Source organism: Vicia villosa, linkage group LG4 (genome assembly GCF_029867415.1).
Source record: "Vicia villosa cultivar HV-30 ecotype Madison, WI linkage group LG4, Vvil1.0, whole genome shotgun sequence".
In the NCBI taxonomy this organism is placed as follows: domain Eukaryota; kingdom Viridiplantae; phylum Streptophyta; class Magnoliopsida; order Fabales; family Fabaceae; genus Vicia; species Vicia villosa.
Window position 1 is genome coordinate 84,754,439 of NC_081183.1, and position 25,784 is coordinate 84,780,222.

Sequence of the window (25,784 nt, forward strand, 5' to 3'; positions counted from 1 at the left end):
TCAAAAATCTTGAATTGGGAGAGGTTAAGGAAAGTAAGAAAAAGTTAAGGTTCGCTGATCACACCATCAAGAAATCATATGGGTCGCTGAAGATGTACTAGTTGAGGTTGATAAGTTTGTATTCCCTGTTGACTTCCACATCATGGACATTCCGGAAGATGAAGAAACTCCTATCCTTCTTGGGAGACCCTTTTTGTTGACAGGCCACTGCAACTTTGACATTGAAAAAGGGACATTAACGCTGAAATAATTTGATGAAGAAGTGACCTTGAAGATGTTAGGAGTTATGAAACATAAGACAGGTGCAAATGATCAAACTTCTGTTGATATGGAGGAAAGTGAGGAAAAATACAAAAGGCCTAAACAGCTCCAAGAAAATGTTTCAAGCATAACCTCTCGGGTGGAACCAACTTATGTGGCTATCAAAAATCCTAAGAAGGCTAAGGAAGTCAAGAAGAATGTGGGAAGTGAATTGAAGAGAAAAGTTGTCCATGCTTTTCATTTTCATGAGTTCGTGGTTGCGAAAGTGGCAAGAAACAAGGTTTGGAAAAGGAAATACCCTCCATAGTAAAGGGTAATGGACCGTCGAGCCATGCGACGTTAAACGAAGCGCTCCGTGGGAGGCAACCCACGGTTTTAATAATTAATTTCTCTATTTGTTTGTTTTATTTTCAGGAAATAAAAGAGGGCATCTCTAGTGAAAGCTCGGAAGTGATCATTGGAGTGCAATACCCTCTGTAAGTAACCTCTCCAAGGCTTGTTCTAAAACATTGAGGCCAATGTTTAGTTCAAGTGTGGGAGGGGTTCTTTTCATTTGCTTTTAGTTGTTTTCCATTTTTGTTTTTGTTTGTGTGTTGTGTTGACATTGTGTTATAGATTGAGTGGTGGATGCCGAATGAATGATGAATGGTAGTTAGTGGATGAAAGGTGCAACCTGAACTTAATCTCTCGAGGTACTTTGGAAGTGGACATAGCCGCAAGTGTCGGACACAACTTGAAGAACTAGACTGAGAAGATAAGTGGTGAAATTGAGCCGGAAAGGAAAGTCACATGACATAGAGGGTGTGTTGAAGCTGCAAACTTAGCCTACATGGTGAGGAACATAAAAAGCCAAACACATGTAAAGATCACCATGAGAGTGAAATCAGGTATGACTTTATCTCTCTAATTTTGCGTTTGTCCTACCAACACAGTACAAATATGAAATCACACACTGAGGCACTTGTTTGTTCTCCCCAGAGCCTTTCCGTCCTTCGTTTATTTTTGTTTTATCCCTTTTTAAACACGTTGAGCCAGCCCCCTTGTTTGTCTCAACCCACACATGTCATCCTTAACCATAATTCTATCGTCTTTGTTTGGCACTTGTGTAATTATTGTTTCTTTTGAATTTGTGTGAAATTGTAAGTTTGGGGTGGTGCTTAAGAAAATAAAGGGCAAGTGTGATATGAAAAAAAAAGAAAAGAAAAGTGTGTAAAGCACAAGAAAACAAAAAGAAGAAAATAGTTTGAAACACTTGCCTAAAAAGATTTGAAAGACTCGAACGATGTTGATTACCCGGTAATTAGGTAAAAAGGAGAGTCTAAGAAGAAACCCCCTCACACAAAACCAAACACAAAGACAAGAAGAATAACATTAGTGCTAGTTCATAAACCATTTGAATATAAATTCCTTGTTTATCCTTCCTTCCATCTCAGCCACGTTATAACCTAAAAAGTCCTCAAAAGTGTGTGAATTCTTTTTGTGTGGTGAAAGTAGGATGTATGCAAAGTCAAGGGTTGATATTGCATATCGTGATGTTAAGCGAAAAGCACTCTAACCCCGAGAGACAATGTGAGAAGTGTGAAAAGTTTGCAGGTGAAATACACTCTGTTGTAAAGTGTGATGGGAAACAACGTTCGATAAGCCCAAAAGCTTAATCAAGAAAGGGAAGTAAGTTGCGAAAGACATCGACTATGTTGTGGAAAAGAAAAGTTTAGGGTGACCTCGGTTTGATCTCTTGCATCACTTAAGGACAAGCAATGAGATAAGTTTGGGGTTGTGATCGGTCACCATTTCTACTTAATTTTGTCATAAATTCGGCATAAGATCGTCATACTTGGTAACACTTTGGGGTTTTTTTTAAGTGTTTTTCTTTGATTCATCTAGTTCTAGTTAATTTGTGTGCATTTTGTTTTTGTGCCATTTATCTTTGTCTATTAGGTGCTTTTGATCTCTCTAGTTGGTGGTTATAGGTTAATTCTGGATCAGATGGAAATTTCAAAAGTGTTGGTGTAAAAGAAGCTGAAAATCGTGACAAGCGTGTAGTATTTTGATCATAACTAGAGCTTCGTAACTCAGAATGACGCGGTTCCGGTGGCTAAATTTTGCCAATCAAAAGGGCTACAACTTTGATGTTGAAGTCAAAGCCAAATTATGAAGTCAGAGGCTGACACGGGCTGCCCGTGTCAGATGACACGACCGTGTCCAACCTGCTGAAGGATTCTCCCCAAAAGTGGCAAAAGCTGACACGGCCGTGTCAGCTGGTACAGACAGGAATTCTGAATTTTTCTACTTTGTTATTTTTAAAGCACCAGGGGCATTTTGGGTGTTCTATCTTGGACCTGAAAACCTAGAACATATTAAAAGTGATTTTGAGACAAGAGGAGAGGCACTTTTTGGCATCATACGATAGAATTCCAGAAAGAGGGGAAGATAGCTTCATCAAAGGTTTCGGAGACGGGGAGATTCAAAGGTGGACACCATTGAAGATCAAAGTTCCCAGTTATCTTTGTAATGTCTAAATTCTTTGCTTTGTGTTTGTTGAATATTATGAGAGGCTAAACCCCCCCAATGCTAGGGGGTGGTCCTTATTTGGTTTATGTAATGACTCTGAATTCTTGATTTCATCAATACATTGGTTTATGTTATTCAGTGAAATTATGCAATGTTGTTAATGTTTTCTTGATCGCTCAAATAAGGATTAATCTACAGCTAACAAGTACAAGACTATAGTTGTTAGGGTTTGTGCATAATTTGATTATAGTAGATATCACCTAGGACTAGGGATACCCTATAATCACCAATTAAATCTTGATAAAATAAAGGCTTGTGTAGCAACCTGCCCTAAAAAAATAAAGGTTTAGAGTCACCACCTATTCTGAAGGGCGAATAGGAAACCCTACGCAGATATGAGATTCGGGGTAAGTTATTATAATCAGGTCGAGGGAAGGTGTTAGGCACCCTCAACCCTTTCCTAAGGTTTGATATTAAAATAAAGGTTTATGGCTAAAATTATAGAGGTTAATAGCTAATGAAATGAAAAGGGTGAAAATTGAGATTTGAACTGAATAGAATTTAGGGGAAGGGGACTCGCCTTGGTTATCCAAGTGCCTACGTATCTCCTTATGGAGAATCAGAGTCAACGTAGTTCGGGAAAAGGGTTGTACGCCTTAGAATTGATTATGGAGGTGTTTGAAGGCTTTTTGAATGCCCTATCGTAGTTTCGAAATGCAAATGTTCGCAAGGTATTTTGAATTACCTTATCGTAGTTTGAACATCGCAGTATTGAAGAGATGAAATCTATAGTGTCGTGGTTTAGTGTGTTTTAGAGGTTTTGGGCGTACAACCCTGATTTAATATGTCACCGTTAGTTGCGATGATCAATAGATTTGATCATTATAGTTAACGGATTTAATGGGGTATTGCTGGTTACTCTGACCGATAGATTCGATCGTCGCGGGCAGCAAATTGAATGTGTTTTAAATTTGTATTTTTATCTCTTGTCTAATGCGACTAATAGATTTAGTCGGGTCGAGAAGAGAATTAACGTTAATGTTTTATTATTTTTATCTCTCGTCATTGCGACTAATAGATTTAGTCGGGTCGAGGAGAGAATTAATGTTAATGTTTTCGCCAAATGGCAGTGGGATTGGGCCAATCCTAATGCATAGGTCAGTTTCTAATGTTTTGTGGTTCACCAATTAATATTGATTAAATTGATTAAATCGAATAATCGAGTAATCAAAATAATCGGGAAAATATTATAATCCTAAAGCCTAATCCTAATTTAATTTAATCCTAATTCTAATTAAATAAACAAATTAAATTAAATAAACAAATTAAATTAAATATAATTAATTAGCATTAATCTAAATAATTAAGTAAATAATAATAAAAAAATAGAAGAACCTGGATTTTGATTGTATATGGCACGGCTGGGTGTCCATGACATGCTCCTTCATCCTAGTGCGCTAGATCTAAGAAGCAGACGATCAAGTGGTTGAGCATTGAGGGTGCATAGTGATCTTTCTTGAAGCAACGCGCTGGATCAAGAAGCTTGTGATTTGTAAAAATATATGTTGGAACCTGGGGATCGAACCCAGGCCCCTTAGGTTCGAAGCATGCGCCACAACCGGCCCTGCCAAATTGACACGCTGATAGCAAAACACACCAAAACAAATAAATATGAAATATGAACATTAATAGGAAAGGTCAAAAGTCTGCGCGCGTGGTAAGGATCGTACACAGGATCAGAGTCCCAGTGTGAATCATGCGGCCGTAAGAGGGCCACATGGCGACGATCAGCTAAAGACATCTCCCACTCCATCTCAATCTCAATCTCCACGAAAATTTATCACATATAATGTCCAATTGGTGATTGTATTTGGTTAAAAAAGTCTCTCCCGTTTTAAAAAATTGATCTTCTCTTTTTGTTTGAATTACTTGAATCATATCAATTTTAAATGAATGAAAAATTCATATAAAATCAAATAAATCACATAAATTCGTGGCAATTGGATATGATATCTTGGATAACTTGAGGATCATGATTGAATTAAAAAAGATTGGGCCCATTTTCAAGAAAACTCATTTTGAACCATATTTGTTTCACATTTTCACCCAAATTTGTCCCACTTTGACAAATTTGGGTAAAAATGTCCTCAACAAGCCACTTTGGAACTTTTTTTATATTTGAGGGTTTATCTTGATGATATTGGCTTTGACAAAAATCTGCTTTTGGTTTACTTTAAAAAAGGACCTATAATGTTTTGACTCATACCTCCCAAATGAAGCATTTTTTGCCTTGGCTTTAGACATACAAAGTTGTAGAGGATTCAATTTCCTTCAAAATAGGCTTTTGATTAGGAGAGTGTGCACTTAGTCCAACCTTGAGCCTTTGATACTTGAATGAGTCTTGCATAAAAATATGGTGGGCAAATTTTGAGGTATGACAATATTCTTCTCCTTAAAGATATGATATCAAATATTAGATTCCTAAATATTCTCCATATTTAGTAACTAATCAAATAACTTGAAATCAGAGACAATCTCATATCCCTTAACTAAATCTCTACATAGGTTTGCATAATATTCCTAAATATTTTCCAACTGTAGCATAACATACGCGATGTCAAATGAAATATGCATAGAACAACTTTCTCGACACGTCTTCATTAGTTGTGTGGAACATCTTATTCAACATGTTCCCATAATTTAGTTTTACCAAACATAATGACAATAAAAAAATAGAGAATTAACAATCCCCCATTTGGCTTATTTTGACTAAAACAACTTATCAATTCTCATCCCTGTAGAGAATACACGTTAGCAGTTTCACAATCAGAGATGCAGAGGAAAACAAACATATGTAACATACATGTTAGTTGCTAGTGAAAACTAGGACCAAGGACAATGTTGGGATACACAAAACATATGACTAAGGACATGACTTGAGCATCTTTGACTACTCATATAACATGTGTAACTTATCGTTGTATTTGTCAAGGTCTAGAGTGCATCCATTGACATGAGCCCATAAATCTTTTCCTTTGACAAACATCTCAAAATGGAATGCCGAAGCTGAGTAGTTTTTGCCATTAAGGCGAACTAACAAGACTTCATGATTTTTGGTAGACATGGAACTATGGAAATAGGAATTGAACTAGAATGAGGAATTAATTTTGACTGAGAACAAGGGTGGCACAATTTTAAAATAATTAAAACCAAGTATAAAAATTAATCTCCAAGTATATCGTTCCCCAACGTTACAATCAGAGCATGACACCAACACAACCCGAAAAAAATGGACTAACTCTACGACATATCCTCACCGAAGCAATAAAGCCGCTAATCCTCAATTTGAAAAATGTCAACATGTACGGGTGAGTCTCATTCGCAATTAACAAATATTATGCGTTCATAAACAATAAAACATCATGAGTATATCATTCACCAAATTACAATATATTCAAATTTTCATATAATCATTCAGCAATCATACCAACAAATACATCACCAAATATAACACTAAAACTCATTCAATCATGTCATATCAATATGCATATGAATGTCTTGACTCTATGTATGTGGTACCAAACATCATGGGATTAACCCATCTGACCGATCTAAACATCACTGAGATACAGTCTTACAAACACAAATTCCACACAATGGGAATTATTCTTGTCATACCCCAATTTTTGACCCTAAGATCATACATTGGTTGTAGTTTAATCATCAATCAAGAGCACCATTGTGAAGCTCCATTCTTGATACTATGTTTATCTCTGAGGGGAATCATCAAGCATTTTTAGCTTTTTATTTGTTTTAGGGTTAATGAACTTTTTGGTCCTTCTAAATATTGCAGATTTCGTTTTTAGTCCCTCCAAAATTTTCCTTTAAGAAATCGTCCCTTCAAAATTTTTTGTCTAAACTATGGGTCCTAAAGTCAAATTTGCTAGAGATTAGCTATGACTTTAGCCACCGATTAGCTACGAAATTTGACGTTAGGGACCAATTGTTCGGAAGAAAAATTTTGAAGGGACGATTTCTTGAAGGAAAATTTTGGAGGGACTAAAAATGAAATTTGAAATATTTAAAGGGACGAAAAAGTTCATTAACCCTTTGTTTTATACTAACCAAAATCCAAAACATATATATTTTGTCTCTTTTGTTTATATTTTACAGGTAAAAGATCGGGCAAAAATCAAAGTAGTGCAAGAAAACTTTTTTTTTGAAAATTTAAAGATGGAAATCGATTTACCCATATGGGAAATCGATTTCCTTGGGGCGAAATTCAAAAAAATAAGGAGGGAAGCATGACATCATTTTGGCACCTATTTTATTTGATCATTTTTGTCATTTTACCAATTTTCACCTCACCAAAATTAATTCCCTTCATTAAACCTTTTTTAACCTCATTTTACCATTTAAACACCAATTAATCACAAGTTAATTACAAAATTCAAAAAGACCAAATTGCCACTACTCTTGCTCCAATTCTATAAACAGAGGCCATGCCTCCCTCATTTCACAAGCTTGGAAAGCCAACAAAACCCTTGCAATTTCTCTCTTCATCCCTGCCAAATTCACCAAAGCTCTTATTCTTTCATAATGTTTATGAGTCACATCTTAAACCTCACAAAATTTTAGCTAAACCACCATCCATTTCACTCTTTTTTCTTCAATTGTTGAGAGATCAAGATTTGTGTTGGTGATTCTTGAAGTAGACCTAAGTTTTGTTCAAGATTTGGTAATTTTCTTCATCCTTTTTCATCTATCATAATGTGATTCTTTTGTGCTTGTGTTTGATGCATCTTTGATGCTACATTGGTCTTATTTGATGGTGAATTGATGGAAATTTTGTGCTACAATTGATATATGATCATAAGGTGTTTGTATGTTTGTTTAAATCAAGTTTTATGCTTCATAATGCTGTTTTTCTGAAAATTGTGCGCAGGAAATCGATTTCTTCCAAAGGGAAATCGATTTCCACTTTGTTTTTTGCGCCAGATTTGAAAATCTGCACTTAGGAAATCGATTTCCACTGAGGCAGAGTGTGTTTTTTTTGCATTTTTATGCTTGTTTTGGCTTCCTTCTTCCTCCACTTCATTAATATCATTGGATCTAGGATGTTGATAGGTTTGAAATGACCAAATCCATAATATTAGATGAATGATATTAATGATAGTGTGAGTTGATTTATTTTATGCATTTTATTCTTATTCTCCTTTTTTTCTTTTGATCGATGAAAGTCTTAATACCTTGAGAATTCTTATGGATTCTTGGTAAAGACTAGATCGCTACCTATTTTCTTTTTGTGCGGTATTTCTTTCGGAGAGTGATCTATATATCGCTTCTCTCGCATGCATTACCACACAAATTTTTGACCGGCCTCGTTGTAGGGTGATTTCTACATAAATCACTTGGAGACCTGCTTAACATAGCGCAATATTTCGTGTCTCGAATAAAAAAAGATCAAACATTGAAGAGAATTGTATGCGGTTGATTTAAGACTTATGGAGGTTTATCGTGTAGTCGCTATGATTTTATCAAGCTTCTGATAAATTTCTGTTAAATTTAAATCCGAGAACATCCTTCACTCACCATCGATCTTCACTACTAACTTTGATAACATACTTAACAAGTTTCAAGATGGCTATCTTTAACATCTAATAATTGACTTTAATTTCCGCATTTTATTATATTTCTCTTTATATTTCTCGCTTATCGCTTTATTTTATCATTTCATCATGTTTATATTTCCACCATTTTCTCTTTGTCCATTTGGACGTTTATATTCCATTATTTTGTCTTTGTCCATTTGGACGTATTGTTTATGTTTCCGCTATTTTCCTTTTTGTCCACTTGGACCATACTTTATTTTTGTGCTAAAATACAAATAAACAACAAAAATCTAAAAAACACATAAGGCTATCTTTTGGAGTATTGGTTACTATCCCAAGCATTTTGGAGATTCGGACCTATGGACTTAGTACCTCTGGACCCTGTTATGATATTGTCACTCTGTTGTTATTCTGTCTGTCTGGCATTGGATTGTTTTCTGTTTGTGTATGCAAGTACTTCCTTGAAAGTCCTTGATGGTTAATTACAAGGCATTGAGATAAGGATTTTACCCGAAAACAACCGTTACTTTGCCCGATTTTCGTCAGAATTTTAATGTGCTTAATGCAAATTGGTGCTAAGATAATAAGTTCATCTGGATCCCCAAGTGGAAATCTGTTGGTTTAGTGTCGATATTCCAAAGGATGGGAAATCTACCTTGACTCATAATGTCAAGTGTTGGCTTCTTCTCCAGTTAGACGGTTTCTTTCCTTAGCTTTTATTTTACGTATTAGGATAGCCTCTTCATCTCCTCCCCTTCTTAGATTTTCAAAATCTTCTCCCTTTTTCCAAAATCTTCTTCTGTTTGTAAACCGCTTTTAAAAACCTTTCTTTAAAAAAAATCTTTTGCCCTTTGTGGCCTTTTCTTAAAAAGTTTAGACACGACTAATTATTGTAACGAGTTGGGATACCCCACGATTTTGAAATTGATTGATAAAATGAGGTCTTTTCCGCATGAGAGAGCTAGTGGCATACTCGTTGATTTTATCCGAGTTTGAGCCCTTCTTTCATTTGTGATGCAAAGAACTCATTTGTTCTCATGCTCAAGATCAATGGCTGAGTATTTCTCTCCGACGACGATAAAGTGTTTATTCCTTTTAAAAACCGTTTCCCTTTTAAGTGGAACTACATTATCTCTGACTTCTCCATTGGACCGAGGAGGTATGTAGGCACAAAGCTTAACGCTTTGCTGAGCTTATTTTAAAAATAAAACAAACCCTTTTTTTAGCACACACGACACAAATTTTCAAAAAGGTTCCTGTGGAATACCACAGATATGAGGGGTGCTTAAAACCTTCCCCTTGTATAATCAACACCCGTACCTGAGATCTCTTTTGTTTTAATAACAAACTTTGCGTTTTATGTTCTTTTCCCTTTTCCTTTGGAAACAATAAAGCACGGTGGCGATTTCAAACGAAATATTGAGTCAAGTCAATCCTATGGCTTCGATCTCTGAATTTTCCCGCTACAGAAAAATGGCGACTTCACTGGGGATCCAGTTTTAAGTGTGTTAAGCCTATTTTTGTTTATATGTGTGTTTTTATTTGTATATATTGTTGTGTGCTTTGTATGTTTATTTTCTTTTTTTCTTTTTGGTGCTCGATGGTTCCTCTGTGATGAGATAAAGTTCTAACCCGGACTTTTGTGAGTAACTTGAGATAGGAGGTGGTAAGACCAATAGTCGCATGTCAGGAGCAATCCTTACCATGAGCGTCATATGGTGGAACCCCAATCAGTGGAGGCCTCAGGGAAGGTGGTAGATGTTGTTACGAACCATCGTAAGAACGCTATTACTTTCAATAGTGAGCGTCTGTCGAAGCTGAATGGCCTAGAACCTTTTAACCCACCTATGCCTTTTTAGGATGTAGCGCATAAACAAGGTCAAGTACCAATTTAAGCTTGTTGTCATGCGATGCTACGCTCAGACGAGGTCTTTTTAGGCATATTATTGGCGCCCATGAGCAATTGTGCATGCCGGGAATATCCGATAGAAGATTGAAAACTCTAGGAACCTTTGTAAAACCCGATCAGCAGGTACAAAATTCCTTAGAACATGCCTTGTGGGATGGGTAGACCCATGGCTCCATGCTCATGACTTCGAACCTTTGAACCTGGATTGTGTGATTTTGTGTGATTTTGTGTGCTCTTGATTGTGATTGATGCATAAACCATGCATTCATGCATTCATAAAAATGTCCTTCACAAATGGTTTTCAAGGAACTTAGAGACATCTTTTGTAAACATCACAGGGACTATGGATCAAGAGAGAAGCATCAAGAAGTACACTTTCAGGAATTCAAGTGCGAAAGAGTTGAAAGAGCTAGCAACTTTGGTTCCTAATCCTGACAATTTCAGAAACCGTTATGGGAAGTTTATTTCTATCCTGAAGACCAAAGTGGAGAAAGGAATTCTTGAGACTCTTGTGCAGTTTTATGATCTGGTTTATCATTGTTTCACCTTTCTGGATTATCAGCTTATGCCCACTTTGGAGGAATATTCGTATTGGATTGGTTTTCCAGTTACGAATGATATATCATTTAGTGGTCTGGAGAAAGAGCCTAAGGTTGATGAGATAGCAGAGCTTCTTCAGTTAAGGATATCAGATGTGAAAGCAAACATGACCAAAAAAGGAGGAATTTGGGGGTTGACTTCAAAGTTCTTGATTGGAAAGCCTTCTATGTTGGCTAGTAAAGGAAGTATGATCGCTTTTGAGACTTTTCTAGCCTTGCTCATCTATGGTTTGATACTCTTTCCCAACGATGACAACTTTGTCGATGTTAATGTTATTCAGATCTTCATGATTGGGAATCCTGTGCCTACTTTAGTTGGGGATACTTATCATTCCATTCACCATAGGGCCGATAAGAAAGGTGGACTTATCAACTGTTGCACTCCTTTGCTCTATAAGTGGTTTATTTTGCACTTACCTCAGACTAAGAATTTCTTGAGCAACCCTGATGGTCTCTCATGGTCTCAGAAGATCATGCCTCTTACTAATGGGAATATCCATTGGTACAATCTTGCTTATGACATTGGTGAGATTATTGATAGTTATGGATAATTCCCTAATGTACCTCTTCTTGGTATTCAAGGAGGAATTACCTACAACCCCATTCTTGCAAGGCGTCAATTCTGTTACCCCCTGAAGGAGCGACCCGCTAGTATTCTTGTGTCAGGAATCCTTTATCATAATCAGGATGGAGGTTCGGATATGAGAAATCAGTGTGTGCGTGCTTGGCAACATATTGATAGAAAGAGACATTTGGGAAAGAAGCAATGTGTTGCTCTCAAAGACTACACTGATTGGGTTCAAGCTATAGCTCACACTTTTCAGATGCCTTATTTACTTGAGGAGCCCTCTCTACCTGTTGTTCCACCATAATCTTCCACTATTCCCATTGATAGTAATGAGGAGCACCTAGAGCTCGTGGCTAGGATGAGATTGGAAAGAGATACTTGGGAGAATAAGTTTCATGCTTCAAAAATTGAGAAAAAAGAGTTGAAGATACAGTTAAAATAGAAAGATGAAATGCTTTATCTTCAAGATGGTTGGTTGATGGAAAAGGATGATCAGATCCGTCATCAGGAAGAGCTACTTCAACAACATGGTGAAAAGCGGAAGAGACAACAAGAGGATTTATTTTCCTCTAGTGGTCATGAAGATTCAGTTGCATGGAAAGAAGTTGCTGATAAGCTGATGGTCGAGAAGACTTATTTGAAGTCCTTTTATGAAGATGAATTGGAGAAGCTCCGTAGGAAGCTGCAAAGAGGAGTTCGATCTTCGTCAGAAGCGTTCCCTTCTAGTTTTTAGATTTTCTATTGTTTTGTAATTTCGGATCTTTGAATCCTTTTGTAACCTTTTCCATTATTAATGAAAGAATTTTGTTATGTTTTATGTTGTATTTTGCTAATGTTTGAAACTAATGTCTTAAAGTTCCTTAAAAACCAAAATAAAAATCATTTGCATTGCATTTCATGCATCATCTTGCATTTTGGTCTTGCTTCCGAGAGTATTCCCGAGGTCTTATTCAGTGTTCTTCATACAGAATCAAGCTGTCTCACCGGTATAACACTCGAGCTAACTGCAAGAAGAAGATGGAAGGTCTTGAACAAGAGAATCGTGAGCTACGTGAAGAGGTTTTTACTTTGAGATCTGGGGTGGAGCGTCTCACTGCTCTAGTTGAGACATTGATGGCTACTCAGAATCAATCAATTTCAAAATTGTGGGATATCGCCACTCGTTTCAACAATTAGTCGTGTCTAAACTTTTGAAGAAAAGCCACTAAGGACAAAAGATATTTTTAAAGAAAGGTTTTGAAAAGGTTGCAAACATAAGAGGATTTTGTAAAAAAGGGAGAAGATTTTGAAAATCTAAGAAGGGGAGGAGATGAAGAGGCTAACCTAGTGCATAAAATAAAAGCTAAGGAAAAGACGGTCTAACCCAAATAAGAAGCCAACACTTGACATTAAGAGTCAAGATAGATTTCCCATCCTTTGGACTATAAATACCAAACCAACACATTACCACTTGGGGATCCAGATGAACTTATTATCTTTAGCACCACTTTGCATTAAGCACATTAAAATTCTATCGAAAATCGGGCAGAGTAACGGCTGTTTTCGGGTAAAATCCTTATATCAATGCCTTGGAATTAACCATCAAGGACTTTCAAGGAAATACTTAGATACACAAACAGACAACAATCCAATGCCAGACAGACAAAATAACAACAGAGTAGCAATATCATAAGGGTCCAGAGGTACATAGTCCATAAGTCTGAATCTCCAAAATGCTCGGGATAGTAACCAATAGTCCGAAAAAGAGCCTTAAACGTTTTTTAGATTTTTGTTGTTTATTAGTGTTTAGCATAAAAGTAAAGTATGGTCCAAGTGGACAAAAGAAAATAGCGGAAACATAAACAAAACGTCCAAATGGACAAAGAAAAAATAGCGGAATATAAACGTGATGAAATGATAAAGTAAAGCATAAAGCAAGATATAAAGAGCAATATAATAAATTGCGGAAATTAAAATCAATTGTTAGATGTTAAAGATAACCATCTTGAAACTTTTCAAGTATATTATCAAAGTTAGTAAGAAAGATCGATTGTGAGTGAAGGATGCTCTCGGATTTAAATTCAATGGAACTTTATCAAAAGCTTGATAAAATCATAGCGACTACACGACAAATTTCCATAAGTCTTAAATCAACCGCATACAATTCTCTTCCATATTTGATCTTTTTAATTCGGGACACGAAATATTGCGCTATGTTAAGTAGATCGCCAAGTGATTTATGTAGAAATCACCCTACAACGAGGTCGGCCAAAACTTTATGTGCTAATGCATACGAGAGAAGCGATATGTAGATCACTCTCCGAAAGCAATACCGCACAAAAAGAAAAATAGGGAAATCGATTTCCTATATGGGTAAATCGATTTCCATAGTGAAATTTTAAAAAATTGCTTTCTTGCACTGTTTTGATTTTTGCTTGATCTTTTTCCTGCAAAACACAAACAAAGGGAAAAAATTCATATTTTTGGATTTTGGTTAGTATAAAACAAATAAAAAGCTAGAAGTGCTTGATGATTCCCCTCAAAGACAAAATGATACCTCAAGATTGTGATCTTGATTGATGATTGACATGCAAATGATGTATGATCTTAGGGTCAAAAATTGAGGTATGACAGATGCCCCTATCTAAGTTTCTTCGATCTGGAGATGTGAGGGTTAAAATCCTCAGCTCGACGTAATTGAAGAGACTTAAATATAAAACACACAATTTTTGAACCTAAGGTATGATACGGTGCTAATGGATGCATCAAGTATGATTATGGAATAGAGAGGAATATAACACCACTGGGGAGATAAGAAAGGACTCAACTAGGGAGATAAGAAAGGACTCCACTGGGGAAATTAAAAGGACTCCACTAGGGAAAAGGTATGTGTCATCCAGGAATAAAACTTGGACTTCACAGGAGAAAGAGACAGTAAATAGAAGCTCCCAAGAGTAAAACATGAAGGGAATTCTGGACAGAAAAATCAACAGACATTCAGGGAGAAAAATCTCTAGAACCTACATCAAAAGTCATTCAAGAGTAAAACATGATTGAATTTGGAAAGGACATCCAGGAATGGCACTGGATAGAAAGGATCACAATATCCAGGAACGACACTAGATAAAGGATCACGATATTCAAGAATAGTAGTGAATAAAGTGAAGATCACAACATCCGAGAATAGCATTGAATGAAGTGAGGAAATGATATCCAGGAATGGCACTAGATAAAAGGATCACGATATTCAAGAATAGCAGTGAATAAAGTGAAGATCACAACATCCGAGAATAGCATTGAATGAAGTGAGAAAACGATATCAAGGAACGTCACTAGATAAAGGATCACGATATTCAAGAATAGCAGTGAATAAAGTGAAGATCACAACATCCGAGAATAGCATTGAATGAAGTGAGGAAATGATATCCAGGAATGGCACTAGATAAAGGAGTCGCGATATCCAGAAAAGGCACCAGATAAAGTGAGAAACATCTTTCAGGAATGGCGCTGAAAGTAGAAAGGGACATCTTGGAATAGAACTAGATGGAGAAGACAAACAAGTATCTGTTTTCGGTAGGTGCCAAGTGAGTTAGACTTTGATCTCAAGGTAAGATGTTGATAACAACAAGACCTCGGAAGAATGTAAATGAGTATGAATTTGTTTCTATGCAAAAAAAATTATGAATGATGAATGTTTAATGCAATGCGATAATTTGTGACGATTGAGGTAGACTCTTTTGTGAGGCACGATAGGAACTCTGATTCCTCAACACGAGAACTCTGCCAACTCTGCTTGGGAAGAAGATGCTTGAACACACTTCTTGTCACATTGGTAACTATATCAGACTAGTGATCCTCTAACAAGGGGTTGATAAAACTTCTTGGGGTTTACTGAAGAAGATTTCCCTTGATTGACCAATTGTTGCAAGTTAACTGATCATAGCTTCAGTTGAACCGTACTAGGGGATGGACTGATAATGGCTTCAGCCCTTAAATGAGTGTTGGGGAAGCTTGCCCTAGGATAAGTCTTGAAAGGATATTTTGATCAATAAATCTTGACTGAACATCTGAACAACAGGATCTTGAAGTAACATGCCCCTGATAGGATCACTGACCAAGTTTCTCGACTGTTTGAACTTCCTGAAAGATGAGTGCTTACTTGCAAATAAAATGTTCATTCAAGAATGGTAATTTTAATGCAATGATCAAGGCATATTTTTGAAATCAAAATCATTATTAGAATGATGTTATATATGTAAGGCAAATGGAATCACTGGTCAAAACACAAAGGTTAAGATATTGAAAGTGAAAGATAAAACAAGGATATGGTTTCAAAACAAATGATTGGTAAATCTCATGGGAGTCATCTTACACAGCCTTGTTGTAGTATGCTTTCAAACAAACCTTTCTTCAATTAGGTTTTTTAAAGGTTGTAACATGGCCAGGTTCATGGTTTCAGAAACAAAAGATATAAGGCTCAAAATTTGATTGTACCCTCCCCATCTTCGTGATGATCTCCAGTCCTAAAACTCAGTTAATCCAACTCATGTATTCAGGTTCCATGAGGCTTCTGGAATTGCACCTTTGATAATGATGATAGTTCACAAGCAAAGAGAACTTTTGAGATGGCAGTCACTTCTTCCTTTTGGTAGTCACAACATTTTGTTGTTTGAGGAATTCATTGACTTCTTTTTTTTTACTCTTTATTTTTCTTTTGATATCCCTAACTTTTTCCTGAACTGTTTATTTTGAACTTACAGTCAGCGGGATGCCCTTATTTTTGCCTAAGTCATCTTTTGGATTTTTGACTTAGCAGGCTTTTCTTTGTATATATATATATATATTTTTTTTGAAAGATAGTGACTGCCTTGCTTAATGATTGATGAACCATCATTGGCTTTTGATTGGCATCTCCAACATTTCTTTGATGTATGCGGAGGAACGCTTGTAATTGAAACCTTTGTTGAAAGGTGTATTGAATGATTCTCTTAAAAAAGAACGCACAACCAAATTTAATGAGAACTACCCTGCCCCAGGTTAAAAAATGCGGGTTTTTTCATACACAAAGAAACTCCAACTTCGAAGGCTCAAAAGGGTTGACGAGGGATTAACTTCTTTATTTCTCCTGTGTTTGGGAATTGAAACAATGCCTGTACATCATCAGCAAAGTTTTATTTGAAAGCATACAATTCAAAAACTTGGGTATTTCATTATCATCATCCTCCCTCCAGTCTTTGCATAAAACACAAGTTTAATAGAGAAAGCAAATGGAAGATTTTTTTTGGCTTAAATAGTGTTTTCGTCCCTGTAAGTTAGCGTGTTTTTGAATTCAGTCCTTGTATCTTTTTTTTTTGGTCCAAGTCCCCATATGTCCATTTCGTATTCACTTTGGTCCCTAACGTCCAACTTCCGTTAAAAAAACGCCTATGTGGCAAACGGAAGTGACGTGGCGTGCATGTTCTTCTTTTTTAAATATTTATTTATTCCACGTAAGCTGCATTTTGTTTTTTTTCTATTTTGGTCCCTAAAACCTTAAAATGTAAATTTTTCAAAAATGGCCCATGACATTTACCTTAATAGCACCAAAGGCATTCCACCCAGTCACTTCAATTATTTGGAATAGATTTGCCATTCGTTTGTATACATTACATAATGAGTTAATTTTTTTGAATTTTGGTATATTTTTTTTTTGGAAATCTTGGTATCCGGCCTTTCGACCGACTAATCCAAGAGGGACCAATCCCACCGTCCACTAGCGGGGGGCCCGTTTAAAGCCAGAACATTGAATTTTGGTATTAATTTTTGTTTTGTTCTACTAAACAATAGTATACAATAAGTAATAACTACAAATATTTTACATAATATTTCATATTATTTTCACTATGCAATGTTTCAAATATTTAGTATTTACTAGTCTTCAATTTAAAAAATTAATAAATAAAATATTTAATAAATTAAAATAAATAATTCAAATATTTAAGATTTTCGATATGATTAAGTATATACATAATAATATTTTAATAGTTGATAAATATTAACGCAAAATAATTTATTAATTATTTCAATATATTTAATTTGTAAAAATAAATTAATATAGTTAAATAATAATTGATAATTAATAATTGATAAATAATAATTAAAGCTAAATAATTAATTTGTAACAATAAATTAATAGAGTTAAATAATAATATTATATAATAACACTAAATTAATATAGTTAAATAATAATTAACGCAAAATAATTAATTTGTAGCAATAAATTAATATAGTTAAATAATAATAGCAAATGCATTAAATATATTATATAATAATATTTGAATTATTAAATAAAATATTTAATATTTCAGCCATTAATATTTATACCACATACTTAAAAAGATAAATATATTTCAAATATTTAATATTTTAAATATTTAGTTTATCAAAGAATTAGTTTATTAAATATTTAGTTTATTAAACAATTTGCTTTCTAAATATTTAAGTATTTCATATTTATTTGATATTAGTATTAAATAAATATATATTTGTTTTTATTAACCTTTTAACTATTTTTAATTATTTATTAAATATTGAGGCATAATCATTCAAATATTTCAACTATTTATTAAATACTTAATCATTTATATAATATACATGTTGTTGAATTGTAATAACAAAATTGAATGTATGATCTAGTGGTTGAAGAGTATTGTGTGAGGGTAATGGGCATGGGTTCAAATCTTGTTGGGAGCAAAATTTTAAATTTTTGCATTTTAACATTGTCAAAGAAAAAGAAAAAAAAAACGTGGCTGGAGAAAAAAAAACGTGGCTGGCCATGTCAGAAATTAAAAAATGGAAAAATAAAATAAAAAGGTAGCCACGTCATTTCCGTTAGCCACATAAGCATTTTTTTAACGGAAGTTGGACGTCAGGGACCAAAGTGAACAAGGAATGGACATATGGGGACTTGGACCAAAAAAAAAAAGATACAGGGACCAAAATCCAAAACACGCTAACTTACAGGGACGAAAGCATTATTTAAGCCATTTTTTTTGTCAAAGAAGGCATAAAGGTAAACCTAGTGGAAGTGAATGAATTCAAAATATGCAATTCTCATTTCATGAAAATTAACATTCAAGAAACAAACAAAGTTCGAAAGCAAACAATACAATTAAGGAAATGCAAACAGTAAAGAAACAAGGCCTAGTGACTAATCAGAAACAAGGATGAGCTATCCCGTCTGAAACACTTGGCTTTAGGAAGATAATTGCCTTTGACCTGTCTTCAGCCACTCTGGTCTGGTAAAGGATTAGTGACAACATTAGGACCCATATCCTTGAAAGAGATCATATTTGATCTCACCAACTCTTGAACTCTAGTCTTCAAAGCATAACAACCTTCTAAATCATGGCCAGCACCACCCTGATGTAATTCACAATGAAGATCAGGTCGGAATCCTTTTGAGGGAGGGTTTCGAGGAGGAGGCATGGTTCTTGTTGTGATCAACCCATTATGGACCAAAGCAGGATACAGTTCAGTATAAGTCATAGGAATAGGATTAAAGTGAGTCCTATCGCAATTCTGATTAGCATTTTGAACTTGCATAGGAGCAACAACATCTACATAAGGTTGATCATCATTCTGAGGTCTACGACGAAATCCCCTTCTGTCATTTGACACAGCATTAGTCTCATTCTCCTTCTTCTTGTGGAAGTTTCCATAAGGTTTCTTCGATCCACCAGAAGATTCAGCAACATGAGTAACTTTCCCATTCTTGATTCCCTCTTCAAGTCTCTACCAATGGTTACCAGGTCTGTGAAGTTGGAAGATACACTACCAATCATCTTCTCCCAAAAGAAAGGTTAGAGAGTATCCATGAACATGCTAATCCCAAAAGATACACTGGATTTGAAGCTTGACCAATTACAAGTGGTGAAGACTGACCAATACCAGAAGTCTTCTCATAGGGAGGAGTGTAACCAGGTGGCAAACCAAACACAGGCCATGTAGAAGGTGGTTGTTGAGTAGGTTGAGGGTCAACATCAGCACTTGAGACTTCAACAATGACAGCCTTCTGAGGCCATTCTCCTCTAGCAATCAAAACTTGCAGCATTTCAGTTAGCTTGGTCATGCCTGACTTCAACAAATCAATTTCCATCATGACCTCTGCATTATGTTGCTCTTGGTATTTCATTCTCAATTTGACGTTGGCTCTAGTTCCGTACTTGTGTGGAGGAATCAGCTTGACGGTAGACAGACAAACTCTGAAGATGGAGACAGACACGGATAAGTTTTCTGGACAACCTGGATGTATGTATGCAAATGATGCAATTTCTATTTTTTTGTTATTTATTTATTTGATTTTCAAGGAATTCAAGTTATTAATTTCTAAACATCAAAACATGAAGGAGGTAAATCATTTATTGGATCAAAGCTTTGATCAAGTTATCATCAAGATCAATCATCCATTTTGGTGGATTAGAGTTTTCACCCCATCAACACCCAAGATCCATTTAGTTTCATGAAACTTATGATGTTTATAAAGAAAGACCTATGAGTTCCTTGGAAATCAAATGAATGCATGGATGTATGGTTTATGCATCAATCACAATCAAGATCACACATGGTCGCACAAATAGGGTTCAAAGGTTCGACGTCACGAGCATAGAGTCAAAGTTAAGAACCACCCACAAAGGTATGTGTCATACCCCAATTTTTGACCCTAAGATCCTATATCATTCATGTCCCAATCACTAATCAAGAGCTTCACTTGGAAGTTTGTTTATGGTGTTGCACTCACCTCATCAATGAGAGGGACCATCAAGCACCAATGATTGATTATCTTGTATGCATATTGTACTAACCCAAATACCAAAAATATTGCTTTGTTTCTTTGTAGGCTTTTGTTTTGTAGGTACCAAGCCAAGACATGCAATAAACAAGGCATTTTTCAAATTTTTGACTGATGAAATCGATTTCCCTACTGGGTAAATCGATTTCCCTGCAGCAATCTTCACCAAAATCACATTCTGGACAGCATGAAATCGATTTCCCTCCTGGGTAAATCGATTTCCCTAGTGTATTTTGCGCCAATTTCTCTTCTAGAACAGAGTGAAATCGATTTCACTCCTAGGGAAATCGATTTCCTTAAGGCAAAATTCAAAAAATATAAGGAGGGAAGCTTGACATCATTTTGGCACCTTTTTCTTTGATCATTTTACCAATTTTCCACCTCATCAAAATTAATCCCTTCATTAAACCCATTTTAACCTCATTTTACCATTTCTTACCATTTAATTGCCACTTTAATCACCAATTAAACACAAGCTAATTACCAAATGCAAAAAGACCAAATTACCACTACTCTTGCTCTCATCCTATAAATAGAGCCCACTACTCTCTCATTTCTCAAGCTTTGAGAGCCAAAAAACCCCTTGCAATTTCTCTCCTCATCCCTACCAAATTCACCAAAGCTCTTTGTTCTTTCATAAAGTTTGTGAGTCACATCTTGAACCTCACAAACTTTGAGCTAAACCACCATCCATTTCACTCTTTTTTCTTCAATTGTTGAGAGATCAAGATTTGTGTTGGTGATTCTTGAAGTAGATCTAAGTTTTGTTCAAGATTTGGTAATTTTCGTCATCCTTTTTCATCTATCAAAATGTGATTCTTTTGTGCTTGTGTGTGATGCATCTTTGATGCTATATTGGTCCTATTTGATGGTGAATTGATGGAAAATTCGTGCTCCAATTGATGTGTGATCATAAGGTGTTTGTATGTTTGCTTAAGTCAAGTTTTTTGCCTCCTAATGCTGATTTTTTGAGTGCTGCGTGCAGGAAATCGATTTCCCTCTGTAGGAAATCGATTTCCACCTTATTTTTTTTCAAAATTTGAACTCTGCACTCAGGAAATCGATTTCCTACAGAGGTAAATCGATTTCCTGCTGGCAGAATCTGGTTTTTTGCCTTTTTTATGCTTGTTTTGGCTTCCTACTTCCTCCACTTCATTAATATCATTGGATCTAGGATGTTGATAGGTTTGAAATGACCTAATCCATAATATTAGATGAATGATACTAATGATAGTGTGAGTTGATTATCTTTTATGTTTTCATTCTTATTTTCATCTTATCTTTCTTTTGATCGATGAAAGTCTTAACATCTTGAGAATTCTATGGATTCTTGATGAAGACTAGATCAATTTGTTTTCATTCTTAATTTCATCTTATCTTTCTTTTGATCGATGAAAGTATTAATATCTTGGGAATTCTATGGATTCTTGATAAAGACTAGATCAATTTGTTTCTATTCTTATCTTTTTCATCTTGTTTTCTTTGATCGATGAAAGTCTTAACATCTTGAGAATTCTATGGATTCTTGATGAAGACTAGATCAATTTGTTTTCCTTATTATCTTTTCATCATATTTGCTTTTGATCGATGAAAGTCTTAATATCTTGAGAATTCTATGGATTCTTGATAAAGGCTAGATCATTTCTTCTTCTCCTTCTTATTTCTTTTGATTGATAATCTTGATACATGGAGAGTTCTCCTACATTTGTCCCGACTCGATAAAAGATCAAACATGGAAGAGAATTGTATGCGGTTGATTTAAGACTTGTGGAGGTTTTTATCGTGTAGTCGCTATGATTTTATCAAGCTTCTGATAAGCCCCATTGACTTTAAATCCGAGTACATCATTCACTCACCATAGATCTTCCTACTAACTTTGATATCAAGTTTCAAGATGGTTATCTTTAACATTTAACAACTAACTTTAATTTCCGCTCTTTATATTACCGCTCTTTATATTACCGCTCTTTATATTACCGCTCTTTATATTACCGCTATTTATATTTCTCGCTTTATCGCTTTATTTTATCATTTCAACATATTTACTTTCCGTCATTTTCTCTTTGTCCACTTGGACCATACTCTACTTTTCTTGCTAAAACACTAATAAATATCCAAAATCTAAAAAAATACATAAGGTTCTCTTTGGACTATCGGTTACTATCCCTAGCATTTTGGAGATTCGGACTTATGGACCTAGTACCTCTGGACTCATTCTATTACTATCCTGTGATTGTTCTGTCTGTCTGGCATTGTTCTGTTGTATGTTTATGTGTGCAGGTATTTCCTTGAAAGCCCTTGATGGTTAATTCCAAGGCATTGATATAAGGATTTTACCCGAAAACAGCCGTTACTCTGCCCGATTTTCGTCAGAATTCTTAATGTGCTTAATGCAAAGTGGTGCTAAGACAATAAGTTCATGTGGATCCCCAAGTGTCAATGTGTTGATATTGATAAATCCAAAGGATGGGAAAACTACCTTGGCTCTTAATGTCGAGTGTTGGCTTCTTATTTGGTTAGACCGTTTCTTTCCTTAGCTTTTTATTTTATGCACTAGGTTAGCCTCTTCATCTCCTCCCATTCTTAAATTTTCAAAATCTTCTCCCTTTTGCCAAAATATTCTTATGTTTGCAACCTTTTCAAAACCTTTTCTTAAAAATATCTTTCGCCCTTAGTGGCTTTTCTTCAAAAGTTTAGACACTGTTAATTGTCGAAACGAGTGGTTATACCCCACGATTTTGAAATTGATTGATAATAACGAGATCTTTTCCGCGTGAGAGAGCTAGTGGCATACTCGTTGATTTTATCCGAGTTGGAGCCCTTCTTTCATTTGCGATGCAAAGAACTTGTTTGTTCTCATGCTCAAGATCAATGGCTGAGTATTTCTCTCTAACGACAACAAAGTGTTTATTCGTTTTTAAAACGTTTTTCCCAAAAGCGGAACTACATTAGCTCTGACTTCTCCATTGCACCGAGGAGGTATGTAGGCCCAAATCTTAACGCTTTGCCGAGCTTATTTTAAAAATAAAACAAACCCTTTTTTAGCACACACGACACAGATTTTCAAAAAGGTTCCCGTGGAGTACCACGGATATGAGGGGTGCTTTAAACCTTCCCCTCATATAATCAACACCCGAACCTGAGTTCTCTTTCTTGTTTTAAAAACAAAACTTTGGGTTTTACGTTCTTTTCCCTTTTCCTTTGAAAAATTAAAGCGCGGTGGCGATTTCAAAACGGAATATTGATTCGAGTCAATCCCATGGCTTCGATGTCAGATTTTCCCCGCTACAGAAAAATGGCGACTTCACTGGGGATCCAGTTTTAAGTGTGTTAAGCCTATTTTTGTTTATCTGTGTGTTTTATCTGTATATATTGTTGTGTGCTTTGTTTGTTTATCTTCTTTTTTTTCTTTTTGGTGCTCGATGGTTCCTCTGTGATGAGATAAAGTTCTAACCCGAACTTTGGTGAGTAACTTGAGATAGGAGGTGGTAAGACCAATAGTCGCATGTCAGGAGCAATCCTTACCATGAGCGTCATATGGTGGAACCCCAATCAGTGGAGGCCTCATGGAAGGTAGTAGAGGTTGTTACGAATCATCGTGATAACGCTATTACTTTCAATAGTGAGTGTCCGTAGAAGCTGAATGGCCTAGAACCTTTTTAACCAATCTAAGCCTTTTTAGGATGTAGTGCAGAAACAAGATCAAGTACCAATTTGAGCTTGTTGTCATGCGATACTACGCTCAGACGAGGTCTTTTTAGGCATATTATTGGCACCCATGAGCAATTGTGCGTGCCGGTAATATCCGATAGAAGATTGAAAACTCTGGGAACCTTTGTAGAACCCGATTGGCAGGTACAAAATTCCCTAGATCATACCTTTTGGGATGGTTAGACCATGGCTCCATGCTCGTGACGTCGAACCTTTGAACTATGATCTTATGTGACCTTGCGTGCTCTTGATTGTGGTTGGTGCATAAACCATGCATTCATGCATCCATGAAAACTCTTTTTCTTTTGATTTTCAAGGAACTTAGAGGTATTTCCTTGTAAATATCATAAGTTTCATCAAACTCAATGGATCTTGGGTGTTGATGGGGTGAAAACTCTAATCCACCAAAATGGATGATTGATTTTGATGATAACTTAATCAAAGATTTAGTCTGATGTTTGAGTGTTTACAAGTTAATATCTTAAGTTCCTTGAAACTCAAATAATAATAAAAAACAAATCATCTGCATTTGATGCATCATTCCGCATTATGGTCTTGCTTCCGAGAGTATTCCCGAGGTCTTATTCAGTGTTCTTCATACAGAATCAAGTTGTCTCATCGGTATAACACTCGAGCTAACTGCAAAAAGAAGATGGAAGGTCTTGAACAAGAGAATCGTGAGCTACGTGAAGAGGTTGTTACTTTAAGATCTGGTGTGGATCGTCTCACTGCTCTAGTTGAGACATTGATGGCTGCTCAGAATCATAATCAGAATCAGAATCAAGTTCCTCCTCCCAATGCCCAAGCTCAGGGTCAGACCACTGTGATTTCTGAAATTGCTGCTACAACCATTCCTGCTATTCCTGTTGGTGCTACTCAGCAACGTATGCCTAATGGATATCCCTGGGGCATGCCTGAAGGTTATTTGTCTGTTCCTGAGATGACTCGTCCGTTGACTCCTGTTATGGTGAACACCTCTCCTATTGTTCATACTGGTCCTTTTGTCCCAGAGCCCGTTTATGATGCTGCTCCAAGTGAAATTCATGACCGAATGGATGGTTTCCAAGATCAGTTTGAAGAACTGCAAAAAGAAATGAAAGCCTTGCGTGGGAAGGAACTGTTTGGAAAGAATGTGCATGATCTTTGCCTTGTTCCCAATGTGAAAGTACCTGCTAAGTTCAAACTGCCTGAATTTGAGAAATACAAAGGAAATTCCTGCCCTCAGGCACACTTGGTGATGTATATAAGGAAGATGTCCACTCACACTGATGATGAACGTCTGTTGATTCACTATTTCCAAGACAGTTTGACTGGAGCTGCTTCTAAGTGGTATATGGGCCTTGATAGCACCCATATTCGCACTTTCAATGACTTGGCTGAAGCGTTTGTGAAGCAATACAAGTATAATGTGGACATGGCTCCTGATAGGGATCAATTGCGAGCTATGATGCAGAAAGAGAAAGAATCCTTCAAGGAATATGCTCAGAGATGGCGTGAGGTTGCCGCCCAAGTGATTCCTCCGATGGAAGAAAAAGAGATGACTAAGATTTTTCTGAAGACTCTTGGTCCATTTTACTATGAAAAGATGATTGCGAGCGCTCCTGTAGACTTCACCGAAATGGTGGGAATGGGTGTCAGACTCGAAGAAGCTGTAAGAGAAGGACGTCTGGTTCACACTGACAGTGTGTCTAGCATTGTGAAGAAGTATGGTTCATCTTTTCAGAAGAAGAATGAATCTGATGCTAATGTTGTTTCTCAAGGAAGGAATAGTCGATCAAGGGAAAAAACTAGTCATCAACCTCAG